Source organism: Trematomus bernacchii, unplaced genomic scaffold (assembly GCF_902827165.1).
Source record: "Trematomus bernacchii unplaced genomic scaffold, fTreBer1.1, whole genome shotgun sequence".
In the NCBI taxonomy this organism is placed as follows: Eukaryota; Metazoa; Chordata; class Actinopteri; order Perciformes; family Nototheniidae; genus Trematomus; species Trematomus bernacchii.
In genome coordinates this window covers 4263027-4279564 of record NW_022987648.1, presented here as the reverse complement: position 1 = coordinate 4279564, position 16538 = coordinate 4263027, and positions in this window count along the sequence as shown.

The following is a 16538-nucleotide window of genomic DNA, read 5'->3' as shown; positions in this document are numbered from 1 at the left end:
GCCGGACGCACCGGGCCGTAAATCTCAGGAGGTTTACAGGCCTCGGTGGCAGCGGTGGGGGGAGCGGTAAGCCTACAAGCTCCGCCGCCAGAGTCATCACCGCCGGGAAATCCATCCGCGCAGACCTGAGAGTTGGACCTCCGGATAGCGAGGCGTCCTCGTCGACGATCATCGGAACCGGGACCGTCTGGCCCCACACAGGGAGAACCGGAACGATGTCCCCTCGCTTCCCGAATCGCCCATGTCCACGACATCGAGATCCAGCTCCTCCGACTCCTCCTGCGGGGCAATCTTCTCCAGGAAGTGCTGCCCACGATGCTCCCTCGTGCGCCTGGCAGGCCGAGCACGCCGGCGTCGAGCCCATACCGTTCATCGTGTGGTCGGGCCCAAACACGTGAAGCAGAGGGGGTGCGGATCGGCTCCCGAAATCAGGTTCGGACAATTCGGGCAGGTCCTATGGTCCAGCCATACTCTCTCTCTATTACTTTCACTTCAATACGTCTTACGTCTTCTGTGGAATCACTTCCGCTTAGCTGAAGAGAAAAAGGATGGCAGTCAGGAGGCGAGGCCTCCTTTTATACGGTGTGATGCACGCGCATTCAGGTAGGCCCGCCCTGGGCCGGCTACGTCTATAGACAGGGGTGCAAATAACTTTTTTAGTGAGTTACTCAGATGAGTACCAGGAGACAGCGTTTGGTACTCACCCCACATGAAGCGTGGTTTTAATAAGTGCAGTCTTCCTCACTGTCCTCCTCAGTGTCTCCTTCACTGTCCTCTATTTACACTTCTTGCATGCTAGATGATGAAGATGCACCTCCCTGTCTCTTTTTAAGCCTCCGATTTGCTTTCTCCAAAACTTGTTGCCAAAACTGTGAAGTCCTTGCATTTCCTGAGGCCAAGTTGAAGGATCAAATACTAAGAAATTATCACATGACTTGTAGTCATATCTGATTTCAGAGGAGGGAAGTAACAAAGTACATTTATTCAAGTACTGTACTTAGGTACAATTTATGCTACTTTGTACTTCTACTCCACTACAGTTCAGAGGTAAATCATGTACTTTTCCTCCACTACATGTAGTTAATACATTTTAGTTACTTCACAGATCTGGATGAATGATGTGAAATATAATCAAGTCTTAAATCAGACTTTAGTTCCACCTGGAGTAAATTCACAAGCTACCCTGCAGTAGCCTATACAAAGTCATTCAAACTAATTTTTAAACACTTTAATGATCAATAATTATAAAACATATCATATACATTATTATGAAATGGACCAATCTGCAAAATGACTACTTTTACTGTCGCTACTTTAACTAGGTGTTGATGATAATACTTTTCTAATTTTACTTGAGTAACACTTCATCCACCTAACCCTGTCTGATTTCAAACTCTTCCATTAACAGCCTGAGTAAGTTTGCAGGCAGCTGTGTGTTTACTCCACTGTTGTAAATAAAACTGCAGCAGCTTGACCACAGAGCGTGAACGTTGTGATCAGCTGATTTTGCGCAGTTCTCCAGTGTGTGCGCGGGGCACAGAATGTGCACAGGGGAGTCTCCCACTGCAGCCAGTTGATGTAGTTTTGGTACAATTCTGTTGTACACACCGACGTTAACAGCAGCTCCGTCTGTGCACACGGCGACCAACTCTGTCGTCCAGTGATCTAAGCCTCTTTCTCCTGTGAAGCTTCACAGGTCCGTCGGTTATGTCCTGCGCGGCACAGCCAGCACCCAGTTCAATCAGTCATAGAAAGTCCGAAGATTTTTGCAGGGAGCGAAACGGCAAAGTGGCTGCTTAACCTGTTAAGCCCTGAGCCTGTTTTTCAGCTTTCAGGCTCGAAAATGCCACTTACACAACAAAGACTATATCTTCACTTCTAAAAGGGGGAAATTAATAATCTTTTTTCTCAAAGCAAGGTTACATCTGTGAGTTGGATGAAGTAGTGTCAGAAATCAATATAGATGTTTTTATTTTAAAATAAATTCATATGGAACATAGTAAAAACATGTAAATTCTATCTCCGCCTAAAAAAACCCCATTACAGATAGTGAAAACCACCCTTGGATGATGGGTTAGTAGACTAAAAGCTTTAGGAATCCAAAGTACAAAATATAATAAGTACCCTGTATCAAGATTGATGCAAAACAAGATAAATTTGACCTTTTTAGAGAGATTTAGAAAAATAAAGTCCAGGCGGACTCACCTCTGGGTAATTTGGGAACCATCAGTTCCATTTGACCTTTTTCACTGTAAAAATCATTTTATTACTTTGAATTATCACTATAGGTATTCATTCCATCCAAATACAACTGTTGTAAAAAAAAATTAAAAATAAAAAAATATATACAAAATGAAGTTTGACTCCAACTGGAGCAGATTTATTTAAAACTTTACAATTTAGCATGCGATTCCTCGTAACAATTTTTTTTGGAAGTGAAGCACAGAGGGACCTCACACTTCCTGCAGTACACAGCTGTCTTCACCTTCTTTTTGCCAGCATCATGGCAGTTCCTGCAGTTCTTCCTGATCCGGACATCTTTCCCATAAAACTTGGGCCCGCATGTGAGTGGTGGTGGGGGGTGGTGGGGGGGGGGGGTGGAGGTGTTCCAAATTCCAACATTTCTGCAGCAAGCTGCTCCCTGAAAGTCTTCTGGGTGTGTGGCTTTGTCCTGCTGGGGTCACTCGTCATCTTGTGCAGCTCCTTGTGGAGAATGAAGCTGTTCACCACTGCAATGTCCACAAAATGGTAAAAAAAAGTCTTGTACCATTTCATAGTTTTGTGGAGAACGCTGTAGTACCCGATCAAAGCGTCAGACACATCCACGCCGCCCATGCTTCTGTTGTAGTCCAACACAGCGTCAGGAACGGGAACAGTCTTAGTCTGCCACACACCAGCCTGTTTCACTTTCCGCTGGACCGTCTGACCGCCGTTGGCCGCCGTTTTCCTGGCTGAGGAGCGGGAGCCCCACCTCGGCCACGCTTCCTTTGGTTGACAGATGCATCTGACGCTGCAGAAAGCTGGTAGAAACCAGACGATGGTAGCTTTGGAAGTGAGGGCTTTTTGGATGCAAGCTGAGTGGCCAATACTGGTGCAGATCTCTTTCTGGAGGAATGTGATGGTGAGGCAGGTGTGGCAGGTGTGGGCTGGGTGAAAGTAGGCAGTGGTGAAGCCATTTCATCCTCATCTCCATCACTATGAAAAGAAATGTGGAAAAACCAAGAGATTAGATTAATTCCTGTAATTCCTGTTTCCTTGGCAGTAAACATGCCATTTTGAATGTGTGAAGGCAACACATCTAGTGACTATAGAGCCATTTCATTCTCATCTACATCACTTTGAAAAGAAATGTGGAAAAACCAAGAGATTAGATTAATTCCTGTAATTCCTGTTTCCTTGGCAGTAAACATGCCAACCCTGTCTCCTAAAAATGATGTTCCCACAGAACTAAACTCCAACTAAATACGTTTATTTTCTACATATTTTTGCCATTTATTGTCTTGCTTATAATAATGATAATAGTCATTTATAAACACCATTTTAGAGCACACATTTGAAATCGACGATCGATATATGGTTAAATTAAAATCAGTAGGCGAGGCTGTAATTTCGCCAGCTGTTACTCTCATGAGCAAGGCAGAAAATAATAGTTTTATTATAGCGCTGTATTATTATTTATTAACTATATGAATAATCGTACACCAAATAACTAAGTAATAGATAAAAACAGAGAGATTACATACCTTTCCCGTGGTGGAATTTCATCATCAGAGTCACAACGCTCCGGGTTCCGTTCTGGCTGCAAGAGATCCTCGTCGTCTGACTCAGAATCAACAGGTAACATGTCTGCATCGCTGTCAACATTAGTCACCATTTCCATTGCCTGTAAAGTCGTAAGCATCTCTTTCCTGCAAGCCATTATTACAAGTATAGCAAGTATAGCAAAAGTCCTAAACGCCAATCTTGTAGTCTGCTCCGTTATCTGCTGTCCGCTCTGTGCGTTCTGGGTGCTGCTGCAATTCCTGTTGTTTACGTACTAAACACGGCGTAGAGTGTGATGCGTAATGTGTGTGCCGCTGGCATTCACAATTTATACTTTACGCAGGACCATATCTATGGAACCCATTGGTCGATTTGAGTGATTTACACCTTTTTCTTAACCATTAGATCCAATAGAATCCGATGGGCAGTTCCAAAATCTACGTAAACATTACCATTGCGGAGGTAATAGAGAAACAAAGGAAGCACATCTGAAAGTACAAGCCTTGACTGCAAAACTTTATACCCAGTTTATTGCCATAAATATGATGATGTATTATCAGTAAAAAATTCTACGTGACACAGACACATTGGATTAACCTTGAGCGGCGTTTTTATTCCGTTGAACACAACTTTTGATCACAAATCAAAAAAGGTAAGATGTAATTATTGTAATATTTTTGAAACCGGATGTTGTTTACTTTCTCTTTTCTGGCTGAAAGCTCCGCAAATTCGGGGTCGTACAGTGATGACACTACATGTATGGAATATGTGGAGTCTCAGCTTTAATCGGATATCTTGTTTGTGCAGTTACGATAAGTAATAAGGGCATTTTGAGAGTAAGTGCTGTGCAAAACTCCGTTAGCATTAGTTAGCATTTTTTCGCAAAATGCTAATTCTAAGGCTTGGTATTACTCTTGTGTTTTTTTTAGCTAAAAATGGTTCATATCTTCAGTTAGCTGAGATTATTATTATTATGAGAGTGCTACACATTAATAGTTTCATAAATTTAAGAAGCCCTGAGACATTATCTAAAAAAAAAAAAGTGGGAGGGGTCCAATGGGGGGATCGCCGGGCTTAAGAGGTTAATGTCTTTGTTTTTTTTGGACATGTCTAATAATTTACTCCACTGAGTGTTGACAAGAAACACGTATAGACGAAATATGTGTTTTTGTTTTGATGACCTATCAGGTACGCAAAGGCGCGTTGTGACACAAGTGACGTTACGCATTTCAGATTGTTGCCGCGCATGCGTACCTGCGTACCAGTTATGTGCACCCCTGTCTATAGAAGTCTCAGTGGGAGAATGCACGCGGGATAAGGTAGTACCCATAGAGTCCAGTAGAGGGCGGAGCCTGTGAGAGATATAACTAATAAAAGGGGGAGTAGTCGGGCATTTCGATGTGTGTAGATGTGTGTGTGGTTAACACGTAGCAGCCTGCAGTCACTCTTAAGCTGTTCTGATTAAGTTAAACACAGCGAAGGCGGTGCGTAAAAAGGCACAGCTCTTTACCGAGTATACGTCCCGCTGCCTCCTGATGCTGCAGCCATTTCATGAAGTGAAGGAGGGTTTCCTTCTATAAAACAGCTGCGGGCAGCAGATACCGTGAGAGTCTCGGACATTAATTCATAGATCAAGGCAGACTGTTACTCTCCTGTTTTGCCAATCCGGTGCTTAAACAAATAGCTCTACACCCCTGGCCGACATGTCCTTAAAATGAAGTCCGAGTTTGAAATATATCTCAAATAATGTATGCACCACCATTTCCCCACATAAACATAACAGTCTGCAATCAAACGGTTGTCTGCTGTGCGCTCCTCTTCCTACTTGGCGCACCGGTAACATGCTCGTGCGCACAAGAGGCTGGCCGCCGAATCCCTCGGAACATCATAAAAGCCATTTTCAACGGTTTTCTGGTGAAAGATTAACTAGCTACTGGATGAAATAATATGACTGGTGGCATAGGTGCGAAAATTAAACACTTTTTGAAAAAAATATTATGATAAAATATTTTTATATATTTATAATTCTGCAAATATTACGATCAACTCACAGCTATTTTGCGGCCCGGCAGTAACACCGGACCGGGGGTTGGGAACCCCTGGGTTAGTAGACTAAAAGCTTTAGGAATCCAAAGTACAACATAGGGCTGTGCAATTAATCGTATTTTAATCGCAATTACGATTTTGGCCTGCCACAATTACGAAAACAACATAATCGAAAAAAACAATTATTTAGCTTTGCTAGGTTGTGACAGTGCAACATATTTGATCTAATTTATTTTAGTCTAATTTATTTGTATTTATCATTTATATATGTTTAGTAGCTTGTTGGAGTGCGCTCCAAAATATTTGTTGATCTTGTTTATTGGTATTTATTATTTTGATATTATTTATTTAAATGTATAATTTATTTAATTTATTTTTGTATTGGTTTTTCAGTTGAATTATACGTTCAGGGTAATCAACAGTTAAAAAGATACTGTTCAAATTATTATTTGTATTTGTTTTAAAGTTCAATAAATGGATGTTTTCAAAGTCAATGAATAATCGTATTTAATAATCGTGATATCAATTATTGACCAAAATAATCGTGATTATGATTTTTGCCATAATCGCACAGCCCTAGTACAAAATATAATAAGTACCCTGTATCAAGATTGATAACCTTTTTAGAGAGGTTTAGCCAAAACCACCACACCTCTGAGGTGATTTGGGTGAAAATGTTTTTTTTTCCATATCTCTGGCCCCCCTTGGTCGATTTTGATGGTTTACAACTCTTTCTGACCGTTAGAGCCAATAGAGTGGCGAAGTCACGCCCACTTACTTCTGGGTAATGGGACCTTATTTCGGAAAAATTATGCATTGAAGTCAATGGGGAGAGAAAACGTATCTTTCGATCCCGTTTGAATTGTGCCATGAATTACACATATGATGTTTGTTAATCTTAAAAAATAATTTCCATGTCAAAAAAGTCACAGTTTGTCGTAAAACTGTTGAAATATAAGACTATGAAAAATACGTAACTAGAAAGACTACAAATCCCAGAGTCGCGTAAGTGATGTCACAATTGTTTTCCTCCACCATTCAGATACCTAAGATCAGCGCAATATAGATATAATCTATCTATATGGCGCTGGCTAAGATAAGATAACTTTAACAAGATGCCTGTGTGCTTAGTACCAGGTTGTTATTATACCAGCAATGGGTCTTGCTCGTTCTTTTGCTTCCCGTCTGATGAAAGGACCAGGAGTGGCTTGATCAAGTTAGCTACCTAGCTAGTAGCTAGCACGTTAGTTAGCATTACAGCCTTGTCATTTTTATTAGCCTTAACATGAAGTAACATTAAGTAACCCAAAATGTTAAACAGTAAGAGTAGTAGTCATATTTCGTGAACCCTTTGAATAGTACTGTCACCGGTGTGATCATTCTATAATACACCATTTAAGCCCGGGGGAGAAATGCTAACGCTAACGTTAGCATCGGCGATCTTCTCTACTTCATGCTATCTGCACAAATGGTTGACATTAAACATTAAAACGACCAGGCAGTTCAGAGAGAATCAAAGGAAGGCAGGCAGGCAGCTTTGCATGACATTCTTCAGGACGTGTTTCATTGTGGTGATAGTGAGGATAGTCAATCGTTTTGTTGACAAGACAGTAGTGACGGCCATCTTGGTGACGTGTGTTGTTGACCAGAGATGTAGTTCATTGAGCGTTTCACACAAACAAATGTGTTACTTCACAGTTTTACGACACATTTTTTTTTTTTTGACTTGCAAAATTATCTTTTAAATTGACAAACATCATATGTGTAATTCGTGGCACAATTCAAACGGGATCGAAAGATAATCTTTCTCTCTCCATTGACTTCAATACATAATTTTTCCGAAATAAGGTCCCATGGAGGTCCACCGGAAGGGGAGGGACTTCGCCACTCTATAGAATCGAAGGGGGAGGCTCCCACACACACTCGTTGTGAAAACAAACGGTGGGGTCTTCGCGCATGTAATTTTGCAGCAGAGTGGACTGATCTCTCGCTCTGACATTTGGAAACGAAAAAGCAGTTTTATTGCTTATGGATTATCAGAAATCATTTCAAAGAGGACACAGACACATTGGATTAACCTATGGATTAACTGCAGTATCGTTTTTTTATCGTTTTAATGCCATTGAAGACCAGTTTTGACCAAGGTAAGCCATGTTAGCGTTTCTAGCTCCACATGTTATGATGTACGCTTTCGTTTATAGCGTCGCAAATGTGTATCATTGAGTGTTGAGGTGGGCACCCCCAGATTCTGTGTCTCCAGGAGATGCAAAAAGAGGGGTTGGCTGTGCATCTAGGATAAGTAATAAGGGAGTTATGAGTGAGTTTAGGTGCAGTTTTAGGTTACATTTTTTCGCTCGTGGATAATTCAGAGGCTGAGTGTTAGCATTGTGGGGTTTTTTTGGAGAAAAAAAATTAAAAAGATCAGTTAGCTGAGTTTGTTCCCGTTACATGGATATAAAACATTCATAGTTTATTAAATATTAAGATTCCTTAGACGTTGTTTCCTGCAAATGACGCGTTTATCCGCCCGGTACCGGGGGGGCGGTGCGTAACAGGTTAATGGGCAGGCGCCATCTTACCTTAAAGAACTCATTATACCCTACTGTCCTACTAGGGCATTGCGTTCCAAGAATGGAGGGTTGTTGGTTGTTCCTAGAGTTTTTAAAAGTACAATGGGAGCCAGAGCCTTTTCTTATCGAGCTCCACTTTTGTGGAATCAGCTTCCAGTTTGTGTTCGGGCAGCAGACACCCTATCCGTTTTTAAGAGTGCGCTTAAGACCTTCCTTTTTGATAAAGCTTATAGTTAGGGCTGATTAGATTCAGCCCCTAGTTTTGCTGCTATAGGCTTAGACTGTCGGGGGACACCTTACTTCTTCCTTCTCTCTGTCTGTACCTGTGTACTCTCATGTTCCGAATAACCCAGCTTCCCCCAAATTTCTTTTTGTTGTCTATCTACGCTGGGATCCTGAGTCGTGGCTGATCCTGAGTCCTGATCTGAGTCCTGGATTTCGAGTCGTGGCTGAACCTGTCACTGTGGTCCTGCCTGACTCTCATCATACTACTTCCCTGATGGCTCCCACAGGATTGTTGACATCCTCGTGGATTCATATTCTTATTATAGACACATGCGTTTTCAAACATTTTGTCTACCTATGTTGTAAATGTATTATCTTTTCGATTTACACACGGCATCTATTGCACGTCTGTCCGTCCTGGGAGAGGGATCCCTCCTCTGTTGCTCTCCCTGATGTTTCTCCCATTTTCCCCTTTAAACTGTGGGGTTTTTCCTTTTTTGGAAGTCTTTCCTTGTACGATGTGAGGGTCTAAGGACAGAGGGTGTCGTATTGTCATACTGATATTCTGTACAAACTGTGAAGTCCACTGAGACAAATGTAACATTTGTGATATTGGCCTATATAAATAAACAATTGATTGATTGATTGATTGATTGATTGATTGATTGATTGATTTACAAGTGTCTAAACACTTTAACATTTCCCGAAACACTTTAACATTTGCCGAAACACTTTAACATTTTCCGAAACACTTGAACAAACTAGAGAATCAAACCGGAAAGGGAATGCCCATCATACCAGAAGTGACGTGCAAATGATTGACACAAACTTAAGTTTGTTTTGGCGGATAGACCGCCGGTACCTATGGACGGTACGAGTGTGTTTATGGTCGTTAAACATGTTTTGTCCGTTCTGTGGAAACCACCTGGGCCAAGTGACATGGTTTTGCTCATCACAATATACGTTCTCGTGCACACAAGAAAGTTACAGGTTCGCCAAGTAGGAAGTGGAGCTGTGCCTTTTACACACAGCCTTCACTGTGTTTACCTTCATTAGACAGCTAAAGAGCGAATGCAGGCTGCTTCGTTATAGCCACACACACCTCTACACACACACACACACATCTACAGACATCAAACTGCCCGATTATTCCCCCTATTACTCGTTTTATGAGATGTCCGGTCCACAAGGCGCATGACGTGTGTGTTTGTGCTGTGCTCAGTTCCGCTCTGTGTGTGTGTTCGTGTATGTCTGACACCGGCATTTGTTTTCAAATTACCATGAACCAACTCCTTAGGTATATGTGTGTGTTCCCAAATGAAATAAATGTGTTTAATCTTAATCTCGATGTAGTGCTCAGTGCTGTCGGAGTGCAGTGGAACACTGCAGTCAACTCAGCCGCCTCTCGCGTTTGCTTGGTCAAATCAGCAGCTCTTCATTTGTGAGTGCACAATAAAATGCGCCTTTACGGTAATCGACTGAGAAGCGGCACTGACGCTAGTACAAGAGTAAAATAATGCATGTTTTTGTGCTATATCTGCGATAAAAATATGTTTTACCATAAGTTCTTAATAAAACTGACACTGTTGGACTCAGTACTAGTTTGACTGCTACCAACAATAAAATGAAGTACTTTTACTGTGTACTTTTTCAGTTATTCTCTGTCAAACTCCCCTCCTGAGAACAAATTCAAGCCACTTCTGCTATATTTGATAAGGGATCAAATTATTTTTAGCCATAAGTTCTGAATAAAATTGGTACTGTTGGACTCAGTACTACTTGGACTACTACCACAAGTACAATCAAGTATTTGGACTCTGTACCTTTTGAGTAATACTTGGTTAAACTCCTGTCCTGAGTACAATAATTCATAGTTCATATACAATACAGGAATTATTGTACTCAGGATGGGAGTTTGACCGAGTATTAATCAAAAAGTACACAGTAAAAGTAGTTGATTGTACTTGTGCTAGTAGTACTTAGTACTGACTGAGTCCAATAATATCAATTTCATGTAGAACTTTTTGCAAAAAATAATTTTATCCCTCATCAAATATAGCAGAATACATTAATTATTGTACTCAGGAGTATTACTCAAAAAGTACAGAGTAAAAGTACCTCATTGTATTTGTGGTAGTAGTCTAACAAGTACTGAGTCCAACAGTACCAATTTTATTAAGAACTTATGGCTAAAAATTATTTTATCTCATCAAATATAGCAGAAGTGGCATGATTTTGTTCTCAGGAGGGGACTTTGAGAGAGTATTACCCAAAAAGTACACATTAAACGTACTCTTATTACATACATTGTTTTACTCTTGTAGCCTACTAGCGTCAGTGCCACTTCTCGCCGATTACCGTAAAGGCCCGATTAATTGCGCACTCAAAAATGAAGAGCTGCTGATTTGACCAAGCAAAAGCGAGAGACGGCTGAGTTGACCGCAGTACCGAAACGGACGACACTATCTTAATATCTTCTGAAAACAAATGCCAGTGTCACACACACACACGCCCTGGTGACCGGACATCTCCTTCATAAATAGAATGATAAGGTGTAATAATCGGGCAGTTCGATGTGTGTAGAGGTGTGTGTGTGTGTGTGTGTGTAGAGGTGTGTGTGGCTATAACGAAGCAGCCTGCAGTCGCTCTTTAGCTGTCTAATGAAGGTAAACACAGCGAAGGCTGTGTGTAAAAGGCACAGCTCCACTTCCTACTTGGCGAACCTGTAACTTTCTCGTGTGCACAAGAACATATCTCGTGCGCACGAGAAAGTATATCGTGATGAGCAAAACCATGTCACTTGGCCCAGGTGGTTTCCACAGAACGGACAAAACATGTTTAACAACCATAAAGGTCCATAGGTACCGGCGGTCTATCCGCCAAAACAAACTTAAGTTTGTGTCAATCACTTGTGTCAATTTGTTTTTGTTAATGTTAAATTGTTTTTTCTTTGGTAAAAAGTGTTTTGCTAATGTAATTTTGTTTTATAAAATGTAAATTTGTTTTATAAAATGTAAATTTGTCTCAAGCTTTGTTAAAGTGTTTTATACTTTGTAATTGTCGATTGCACCTCAGCCACCGTCCCTTACGCAAAGAAAATATATTTCCCCATATATTAACTGTCAATATATTGCATTATTTTGTTTTCTGATTTACTGGTTAATTGAAAAGATTTAATAAAGGAAATCTTGCTGTTGGCTACACCAAGTGATACTGATTAATAATCAACATGAAAAACATATTTATTCATATCTACAAAATATATTGAAAATATATTGAAGATATATAGAATAATATATTGTGTTAATATATTACAATATATATATATTGAATAATATATTGTGATAATATATTGTAATATATGGGATAATACATCAGTAATTGCCGCTTTCCATATATTGAGTAATATATGTAAATATATATAATATATTGGTTGTGTATATATGTGAACATACATTTACTATATATTAACATTTATATGGGGACATGTACTATATATATTCACAAATATATGGGGACATGTATGTACTATATATTCAGTTTTATATGGGGACATGTATGTAGAATATATTCACAATTATATGGGGACATGTACTATATATATTCACAAATATATGGGGACATGTATGCTCTATATATTCAGATTTATATGGGGACATGTATGCAGAATATATTCACAATTATATGGGGACATGTACTATATATATTCACAATTATATGGGGACATGTATGCGCTATATATTTACAATTATATGGGGACATGTATGCAATATATATATATTCAGATTTATAAAAGACCATGTACGTACCATATATTCTGAACATGAGTGCAATATATGTTCACCATGAGGAGAAATGCATGTTCTGATAAAAAAAATCTTTCATTTAATTTCAAACCTTTATTTATGCAGGTGAATCCCATTGAGATCATTGATCTCTTTTTCAAGGGTGACCTGCTGCAAGTAGGTTCCACATGAATACATATAAACATAACAGAAAAACAAAAAAGGACATCATACAGCATATTTACAGTGACTACATTTTACATAGCTAGTAACATTTACAGGTTCCAACAGTTTCCGATTGGATAATATCTATCCTTGCTTTAAAAACATTTAGTGGAACCAAATTGCTCAGACTGTTCCAAGTTAGCGGAGCTGCGCATCTAAATGCTATCTTCCCTAAGACAGTCCTAGCAGTTGGCACATTTAATAAAACCACAGCATTCGATCTCAGGCAGTAGCCACTTACAATTCGCCGTGAGATCAGGGAGCAGATGTAGGAACGAAGTTTCCCTAACATGGCTTTGTATATAAAAATGTACCAGTGACTGAGCCTCCGTACAGTTAGTGAAGGCAAACCTGCCCTTGCATACAGGGTACGGTGATGGGTTAATACTTTACAGTTTGTCACAAATCTCAGTGCACTGTGATAGGCGGCATCTAACTTGATCAGGTAATGGGCAGGTGCATTCATATAGATCAGATCACCATAGTCCAGTACAGGTAAAAAGGTCACAGAGCCTTTTTCTGGCCTCAAGCGAGAAACAGGACTTGTTCCTGTAAAAGAAACCTAGCCTAACCCTCAGTTTTTTAAGCAGGTTATTGACATGAAGTTTAAAAGTGAGACAATCATCAAGCCAGATACCAAGGTATTTGTAACAGGCAACCACTTCAAGTTTTATTCCTTGCGTAATTACAATATCTAAAACAGGCTCTGGTGTCTTTTTTAGTTTTTGAAAAGAGCATTACCTTGGTTTTATCAACATTTAAAAGAAGCTTAAGCGCTGAGAGCTGAGTCTGAATAATGAGAAGCTTAATTTGTTTTTTTCTATCAATGTGTAACAGTTATCAAAATACTCATTAAAAGAAGGACAAGGAAAGAATAAAAGAAAAGGCCTATAAACAACACATTATGTCATGACTCAAGAACATTTTTATGTAATTATGTAATAAAACCCACATTTTGTAATAATCTGCTGCATTCTGTAACAGCCTGAACGCAATATAAAATAAATGTCCCTGCATTTTGTAATAAATTACATTTTGCAATGGTTATTACAAAATGCGTGAGTTGCCCTTTTAAAAAACTGTAATATTCATTATGTAACATGTAATATAACCAAACTGTAAATATATCCCAAAATTAATGTTGATATACATGTTGGCTAATGAATATGGTAACACTTGATCTAGTTTTGGCCAATAAAAGATATTCTACTGAAGTATTTTTAAATTATGAGTAAGGATGATTCATGGTTGAATAAATAAATAAACAGTTGTAATGTTATTGTTTGCAACTCATTTTGTAATAACCACAGCAATATGTAATAATATATTTCAAAATGTGGCGACATGTATCACATATTTGCATTGAACTTGTTTACTACATAATGGGCAAATTATTACAAAAGGAGGTGTTATTACATAATGAAGGGAAAATGTATTACATTTTGTATAGGTATAGTTAATAAATGATGCATTGTTATTTCATACAGGGCCAAAAAGAGCAGTCTGTTATCCTATTTAACAATCTTGTTTTTTGTTTCACCTGGTGACAACTTTAAACATGAGCTGATCACTCATTAAAACAAGGTCCGGAACAGGGCCAAAAAAACAGTCTTGTACCCTATTTGATCGTCAATCTTGTTTTTTTCGTGCCTTAACTCACAAATTCTTGTGTTAATGGATGTTCTTATATCTGATGTCTTGGTCCCTGGATGGTGGTTTACTACAGCATCTGTGGAACAGAACAATTACAAATAATTAGAAGTTCACAAAAGACAGCAGGAATTATAACAATATCCATAATATCTATATTAAAGCATGGGCTGGCTTGGTGAATAATGTGGGAATACGAATAGTGGAAGAATAGGCTTTGTACATTTTCGTCTGAGTGTGGCGCTACTGGTTGGTATATTTTATGGAATTTGGACCAAGCATCTGCATCTGTAAGAGTTCTGTTTAAAACTTTTTAAAATGTAATTGCATTCATCTTTAAAGGTGGGGTAGGTATGTTTGAGAAACCGGCTCGAGATACACTTTTTGTTATATTCCATGGAATGCTCTTAACATCCCGATAGCAATGAATATCTGAAGTGCTTTGACAAAAAATCCATAAAAAAATATCATCTGTGGAAGCTGTAGTACTGTAAAAAGCACGACCAATCATCTGAGCCGGCCCGGCTAAAATAACTGGATGGCCTACCTGCCTGTCAGCCTTCCATCTGTGCACAAACTTATCTCGTGCCCTCATTGGTCATGTGCGTATTTTCAAATTCTAGCGCACTCAAGCTGGTTTCTCCAAAATTACCGACCCCACCTTTAAAAGACTACTTTTATTGAATGAGAGTTTTACCTAGCACAATGAGCCTGGGGTGGTGGGAAGGGAGAACTGGGCCTCGGCATCGGCAGGAGTGGTAGTCGCCTATGAGTATTAGAATTTAGATTAACAAAGGCATAGAAAAACCCTGAAATATGTACTGACACAAAGCTACAACCCTCGATTTTGTAAGTAGTAGTAGTAAATACATACGTATATACAATATACAACAATACGCATAATGCAATTAGCAGTACCAGTAATAAAATAACTGAATAAATAGTAGTAGAACCTTTATTTAGGCAGGAAAATCAATTAAGAACAAATTCTTATTACAATGATGACCTGACAGGAGGCAAAAGGCGTCCTGAGGGGATGGGGTTTGGGAGGAAAAAAATAAAAAGACAGACTCCGGGCACTACAGAACCCAGGAGACAACACATTGACACAGAGCAGAGATGACAGGCATAGCAGTTAAACATATAACATCTCTAAAACAATATTGCTGTGGTTCAATCTGTCATTAAAATAATATAGAACATTCATCCATTCAATCATTCATTCCTTCATGGCAAGGATAACTAAGCTGAATAGTGAATAAAGTGATATGTGAAAAGTAAAATTACAGTGAAATTAAATGACAGTGCGTTCCTCACCACTGCGATCTGGCTTCTCTGTCCTCGTGTCTTTTGGGTCTGATTCCTCACTACTGATGTCTGCCTCTCTCCATGGGCCGCAAGCCGTTTGCTGTAACGGACAAAGACAAATATCTGCAAGCTGACGACATTATGCATTTAAACAACAAAAATGGACTACATATTTTTCATCTGAACACTAACAGCCTGAGACACAAACTGGCTGAACTCAGGCAACTGTTCATGAACGGTAAGGCAAGCATATTATGCTTTTCTGAGACCAAATTGGACAATTCCATTACAGATTCAGAGATTGAAATTGAAGATTATCTTGTAGTGAGAAGGGACAGGAACGTGAATGGAGGTGGTGTCTGCATGTACATACATAAAGACACCAATTTCAAAAACCGTACTGACCTGCATCATGAAAATATTGAATCTGTGTGGGTTGAAATTCTTTTTGACAATGCTAAATCTGTAATAGTCGGGACAATCTATAGACCACCGGAACAGAGTGACTTTTATGATACATTAGATGGGTGTTTGGCTGATGTGGGGGATGTAGAGACAATTATTATTGGAGACTGGAACACGGATATGCAACGTAAAGACACGTCCGTCTTCAAGTCCTTCAGTAGGATTTGTGATCTGCACGGCTTCAGCCAGCTAATCACCCAACCCACCCGGGTATGTGAAACAACACAAACTACCATTGATCTCATTCTGACCTCTGACAGGTCCAGGATCTCCAGTAAAGGGGTTATAGCATGCGGTTTAAGTGATCATTATATGATATTCTGTACCCGCAAAAAGCTAAAACAAAAGGCCGGCTGTCACAAAACAGTCATATCTAGAGACCTCAAAAACTACTCTAGCGAGGCCTTTAACCTAGAACTGGAGAGCCTGGACTGGTCAGATGAGCTCAGTGGTACACAAGTTGAAGAAACATGGCTTGGTTTCAAAAACAAATTCTCTGCAA